The sequence below is a fragment of the Triticum dicoccoides genome, chromosome 2A, assembly GCF_002162155.2.
Source record: "Triticum dicoccoides isolate Atlit2015 ecotype Zavitan chromosome 2A, WEW_v2.0, whole genome shotgun sequence".
NCBI classification, from domain to species: domain Eukaryota; kingdom Viridiplantae; phylum Streptophyta; class Magnoliopsida; order Poales; family Poaceae; genus Triticum; species Triticum dicoccoides.
Window position 1 is genome coordinate 503,107,021 of NC_041382.1, and position 6,393 is coordinate 503,113,413.

Sequence of the window (6,393 nt, forward strand, 5' to 3'; positions counted from 1 at the left end):
GCCCCCTCGCCCCGGCCGGCCCCAGCTCCGGCCCGGCCACCGGCGACCTCGCCGGATCCGGCGTCCCCAACCCCGGCCGCCGCCGTCCTCGACTTCCCCGGCGAGCCGCGCCGCCGTCCTCGTGTTCCGTGCCGTGAACAGTAAACCCTAGATCCAGATCTGGGGTAGTTTTTTTTCACTAAGTCCCGGATATTTATAGTTCATATGCTCATGTTCGCGGCCCCGTAACTTTGCATCCGTAGCTCCGATTTGGACATATAGCATATCAAATTGTTCACCTCAGAGAGTACATCATTTCATTCCATTGCATCATTTTCATTAGAGCTCATCTTGATGCCCGAAATGCTGTTAGAAGAGGGCTACTTGAGTTAATTGTCACATCTGTTACTTCGTTTAGCACTTTTGTCATTTTTGCCATGATTAATGTGTGCATGATATGCCCGTGAGTTCTTCATATGTTTTGTTAAGGGTTTTGTAATCTATCCAGAGGTGCAACCCATGTATTTTTAGGATGTGTGTGGTGACTTGTGCAAGCTTGCAAAGTGGTGCACTTGCTAATTCTGTTTTCAGAGACTTAGTAATTTCACTAAGTCCTGGGATTGCTTAGTTCATAATGCCATATGTTCTTATTGTTTCCTATTGATCCGTGCCTCTTTTGAGGATAATTAGTAAGGGAGTTTTGTTAATATTATAGTGCTCTACCCATCCATGTCTTTGTTTGCAATTATGGAGCACCCTAGCTTGAGTCAATCGAGCTCTACTTTTACTTCGTTGTGAATCTGGGCAGATCGCTAACTTGTTTGCGATTTTGCCGATGTTATTGTAGTTGATCCGTGCATGCTATGCCATTGTTCTTGCCATTTCTATCTTGTATTTTGTGCCTTCTTTATGGGTGTATGCTTGTCTTGCCATTACTTGCACCGTAGTGAGTGCATCGAGCTCGTAAACATGCCTTCGTGAGTTATGTTTTAGCATGTCCCAGTTCTCACTAAGTCTAAAAATTGATTATGTTTTTGCTATGTTCGTGTGCTTGTTAGTATATTTTGTGATCCTTTTTGGCTCAAGGTCACTAAGGGACTTTTGTTAAGATTGTTGACTAGCTCCATGCCATGTCTTTATTTGTCATGTTCAGATCCTGTAGCATGTTGTTTTGTTGCTCCGAAGAGGGCTATATGATCTGAAATTCCAGACAAGTGTTAATTTCACCAAGTCTGAGATCTGTTTTACCATTTGCGTTTTTGCCATGCTTGTTTGAACCTCCTAATGGATGAATTGGCCGTAGCTCAGTGCTAGACTTTTGTTAAGCATCTTGTGTGCATCCCTGTCTTGTACTTTGTTGTCATATTTGGGTGCTGTAGCATGTTCATTTCATTGCATTTAGATGCCTATTTGCTGTAAATCGCAGACCGGTGTCATTTTGAATCGCTTGCCATTTCCAAACCGTAACTCCGATTCCGGCGTTCTTTATATCGTTTTCAAGCGATTTCATCTCATATTTCCAGTGGCACCCTTGGAATTTCAAGTTGAGGCCAGGTTCATGCAATTCCTGTCATATATTGCATTTTGCATCACGCATCGCATGCGGCATAGCATATCATCATTTCATCATATTGCTTGTTCTTGCACGTGGTTGATTGTATCCTTGTTGCTTGTTTGTCTTGTTTGGGTAGAGCCGGGAGATGAGTTCGCTAACGAGTAGCCCGTTGAGTTTGCTTTTGAGGATCCAGTCAACTCTGACAACTGTGCAGGCAAGATGATCATACCCTCGAAATCACTACTATCTTTGCTATGCTAGTTTGCTCGCTCTTTTGCTATGCCATTGCTATGATGCCTACCAATTGCTTGCAAGCCTACCAAATTGCCATGTCAAACCTCTAACCCACCATTGTCCTAGCAAACCGTTGATTGGCTATGTTACCACTTTGCTCAGCCCCTCTTATAGCGTTGCTAGTTGCAGGTGAAGATTGGAGGCCATTCCTTGTTGGAACATTTATTTACTTGTTGGGATATCATTATATTGCTATGTTATCTTAATGCATCTATATACTTGGTAAAGGGTGGAAGGCTCGGCCTCTCGCCTAGTGTTTTGTTCCACTCTTGCCGCCCTAGTTTCCGTCATATCGGTGTTATGTTCCCGGATTTTGCATTCCTTACGCGGTTGGGTTATTATGGGAACCCCTTGATATTTCGCCTTGATTAAAGCTTTTCCAGCAATGACCAACCTTGGTTTTACCTTTGCCACCTAGCCTTTTCTTTCCCTTGGGTTCTGCAGACTCAAGGGTCATCATATTTTAACCCCCACCCCCGCGCCAGTGCTCCTCTGAGTGTTGGTCCAAACTAGAGCCCCTTGCAGCGCCACCTCGGGGAAACTCGAGGGCTGGTTTTAGTTGTACGGATTGCTTATCTGAGTGTGCCCTGAGAAAGAGATATGTGCAGCTCCTATCGGGATTTGTCGGCACATTCGGGCGGTGTTGCTGGTCTTGTTTTAACCTATCGAAGTGTCTTGAATTACCGAGATACCGAGTCTGATCGGAACGTCTTGGGAGGAGGTCTATTCCTTCGTTGACCGTCAGAGATTGTCATGGGCTAAGTTAGGACTCCCCTGCAGGGATTGGACTTTCGAAAGCCGTGCCCGCGGTTATGGGCAGATGGGAATTTGTTAATGTCCGGTTGTACACAACTTGAACCTTAATTTAATTAAAATGAATCAACTGAGTGTGTTACCGTGATGGCCTCTTCTCGGCGGAGTCCGGGAAGTGGACACGGTGTTGGAGTAATGTTTGCGTAGGTTGTTCTCTAGCTTCTCGCTCGTGCTTTGCCTCCTCTTCTCGCTCTCTTTTGCGAATAAGTTAGCCACCACACTTGCTAGTCGCTTGCTGCAGCTCCACTCATATTTTACCTTGCCTTACCTACAAATAGTCTTGATCGCGAGGGTGCGAGATTACTGAGTCCCTCTGGCTCGCAGATTACTATTACACCAGATGCAGGGCCTGATGATTCCGCTCCGGGAGACGCGTACGAGCTCAAGTGGGAGTTCGACGAAGACTCTCAATGATACTACGTTTCCTTTCCCGATGATCAGTAGTGGTGCCCAGTTGGGCGTGAACGGGACCGTTGTCGCATGTTGGATTCTCTTTTATTTTGGCACCGTAGTCGGGCCTTGAGTGTATGGATAGTGTAATGTTATTTATGTACTTGATTGACGTGGCGAGTGTAAGCCAACTATGTTATCTCCCCTTTTATTATTATTACATGGGATGTTGTGAAGATTGCCTAACTTGCGACATATGCCTTCAATGCGATTATGTCTCTAAGTCGTGCCTCGACACGTGGGAGATATAGTCGCATCGAGGGTGTTACAAGTGTTGTAACACCCCGGATATAACTTTCCCTATTTGTACTCCTACTCTTGCCGTTTCCGGCGTTAAGTTATATTTATTTCCTCGGGTTCGGGTTTTGTCTCCATGTGTTGTTGTCGTTGTCATGCATCTCTTATCATGTCATCATGTGCATTGCACTTGCATACGTGTTCATCTCATGCATTCGAGTATTTTCCCCGTTGTCCGTTTTGCATTCCGGCGCTTCGTTCTCCTCCGGTGGTCATTTCTATCTTTCTTTCGTGTGTGGGGACTAAACATTTCCGGAATGGACCGAGACTTGCCAAGCGGCCTCGGTTTACTACCGGTAGACCGCCTGTCAAGTTCCGTACCATTTGGACTTCGTTTGATACTCCAACGGTTAACAGAGGGACCGAAAAGGCCTCGTGTGTGTTGCAGCCCAACACCCCTCCATTTTGGCCCAAAAACCCACCAAACTCTGCTCCATGTCCTAGAGCGTTCGATCACGATCGCGTGGACGAAAACCGCACCTCATTTGGACTCTCCTAGCTCCCTCGATGCATATATAAACACCCCCCATTCCAAATTTCGGAGCCCGCAGAGGCCCGAGGCCGGCCCTCCCGCGCCGCCGCCGCCGCGCTGCCGCCGCCGCCGCCCGCAGCCGCACTGCCGCCGCCCGCAGCCGCCGCCGCCTCCGCCTGCAGCTGCCGGCCGCCGCCGCCCGCTCCGCCGCGGCGGGACGCCGCGCCGCGCCGCCCCCTCGCCCCGGCCGGCACCAGCTACGGCCCGGCCACCGGCGACCTTGCCGGATCCGGCGTCCCCAACCCCGGCCGCCGCCGTCCTCGACTTCCCCGGCGAGCCGCGCTGCCGTCCTCGGGTTCCGTGCCGTGAACAGTAAACCCTAGATCCAAATCTGGGGTAGTTTTTTTTCACTAAGTCGCGGATATTTTTAGTTCATATGCTCATGTTTGCGGCCCCGTAACTTTGCATCCGTAGCTCCAATTTGGGCATATAGCATATCAGATTGTTCATCTCAGAGAGTGCATCATTTCATTCCATTGCATCATCTTCATTAGAGCTCATTTGATGCCCGAAATGCTGTTAGAAGAGGGCTACTTGAGTTAATTGTCAGAGTTGTTACTCCGTTTAGCACTTTTGTCATTTTTGCCATGATTAATGTGTGCATGATATGCCCGTGAGTTTTTCATATGTTTTGTTAAGGGTTTTGTCATCTATCCAGAGGTGCAACCCATGTATTTTTAGGATGTGTGTGGTAACTTGTGCAAGCTTGCAAAGTGGTGCACTTGCTAATTCTGTTTTCAGGGACTTAGTAACTTCACTAAGTCCTGGGATTGTTTACTTCATGATGCCATATGTTCTTGTTGTTTCCTAGTGATCCGTGTCTATTTTGAGGATGATCAGTAAGGGAGTTTTGTTAATATTGTAGTGCTCTACCCATCCATGTCTTTGTTTGCAATTATGGAGCACCCTAGCTTGAGTCAATCGAGCTCTACTTTTGCTTCGTTGTGAATCTGGGCAGATCGTTAACTTGTTTGCGATTTTGCCGATGTTATTGTAGTTGATCCGTGCATGCTATGCCATTGTTCTTGCCATGTCTAGCTTGTATTTTGTGCCTTCTTTATGGGTGTATGCTTGTCTTGCCATGACTTGCACCGTAGTGAGTGCATCGAGCTCGTAAACATGCCTTCGTGAGTTATGTTTCAGCATGTCCCAGTTTTCACTGTCTGAAAACTGATTATCTTTTTGCTATGTTCGTGTGCTTGTTAGTATATTTTGTGATCCCTTTTGGCTCAAGGTCACTAAGGGACTTTTGTTAAGCTTGTTGAGTAGCTCCATTCCATGTCTTTGTTTGTCATGTTCAGGTCCTGTAGCATGTTGTTTTGTTGCTCCGAAAAGGGCTATATGATCTGAAATTCCAGACAAGTGTTAATTTCACTAAGTCTGAGATCTGTTTTACCATTTGCGTTTTTGCCATGCTTGTTTGAACCTCCTAATAGATGAATTGGCCGTAGCTCAGTGCTATACTTTTGTTAAGCATCTTGTGTGCATCCCTGCCATGTACTTTGTTGTCATATTTGGGTGCTGTAGCATGTTCATTTCATTGCATTTAGATGCCTACTTGCTGTAAATCGTAGACCGGTGTTATTTTGAATCGCTTGCCATTTCCAAACCGTAACTCCGATTCCGGCGTTCTTTATATCGTTTTCAAGTGATTTCATCTCATATTTCCAGTGGCACCCTTGGAATTCCAAGTTGAGGCCAGGTTCATGCAATTCCTGTCATATCTTGCATTTTGCATCCCGCATCGCATGCCGCATAGCATATCATCATTTCATCATATTGCTTGTTCTTGCACGTGGTTGATTGTATCCTTGTTGCTTGTTTGTCTTGTTTGGGTAGAGCCGGGAGACGAGTTCGCTAACGAGGATCCCGTTGAGTTTGCTTTTGAGGATCCAGTCAACTCTGACAACTGTGCAGGCAAGATGATCATACCCTCGAAATCACTACTATCTTTGCTATGCTAGTTTGCTCGCTCTTTTGCTATGCCATTGCTACGATGCCTACCAATTGCTTGCAATCCTACCAAATTGCCATGTCAAACCTCTAACCCACCATTGTCCTAGCAAACCGTTGATTGGCTATGTTACCGCTTTGCTCAGCCCCTCTTATAGCGTTGCTAGTTGCAGGTGAAGATTGGAGGCCGTTCCTTGTTGGAACATTTATTTACTTGTTGGGATATCATTATATTGCTATGTTATCTTAATGCATCTATATACTTGGTAAAGGGTGGAAGGCTCGGCCTCTCGCCTAGTGTTTTGTTCCACTCTTGCCGCCCTAGTTTCCGTCATATCGGTGTTATGTTCCCGGATTTTGCGTTCCTTACGCGGTTGGGTTATAATGGGAACCCCTTGATATTTCGCCTTGATTAAAGCTTTTCCAGCAATGCCCAACCTTGGTTTTACCTTTGCCACCTAGCCTTTTCTTTCCCTTGGGTTCTGCAGACTCAAGGGTCATCATATTTTAACCCCCCCCC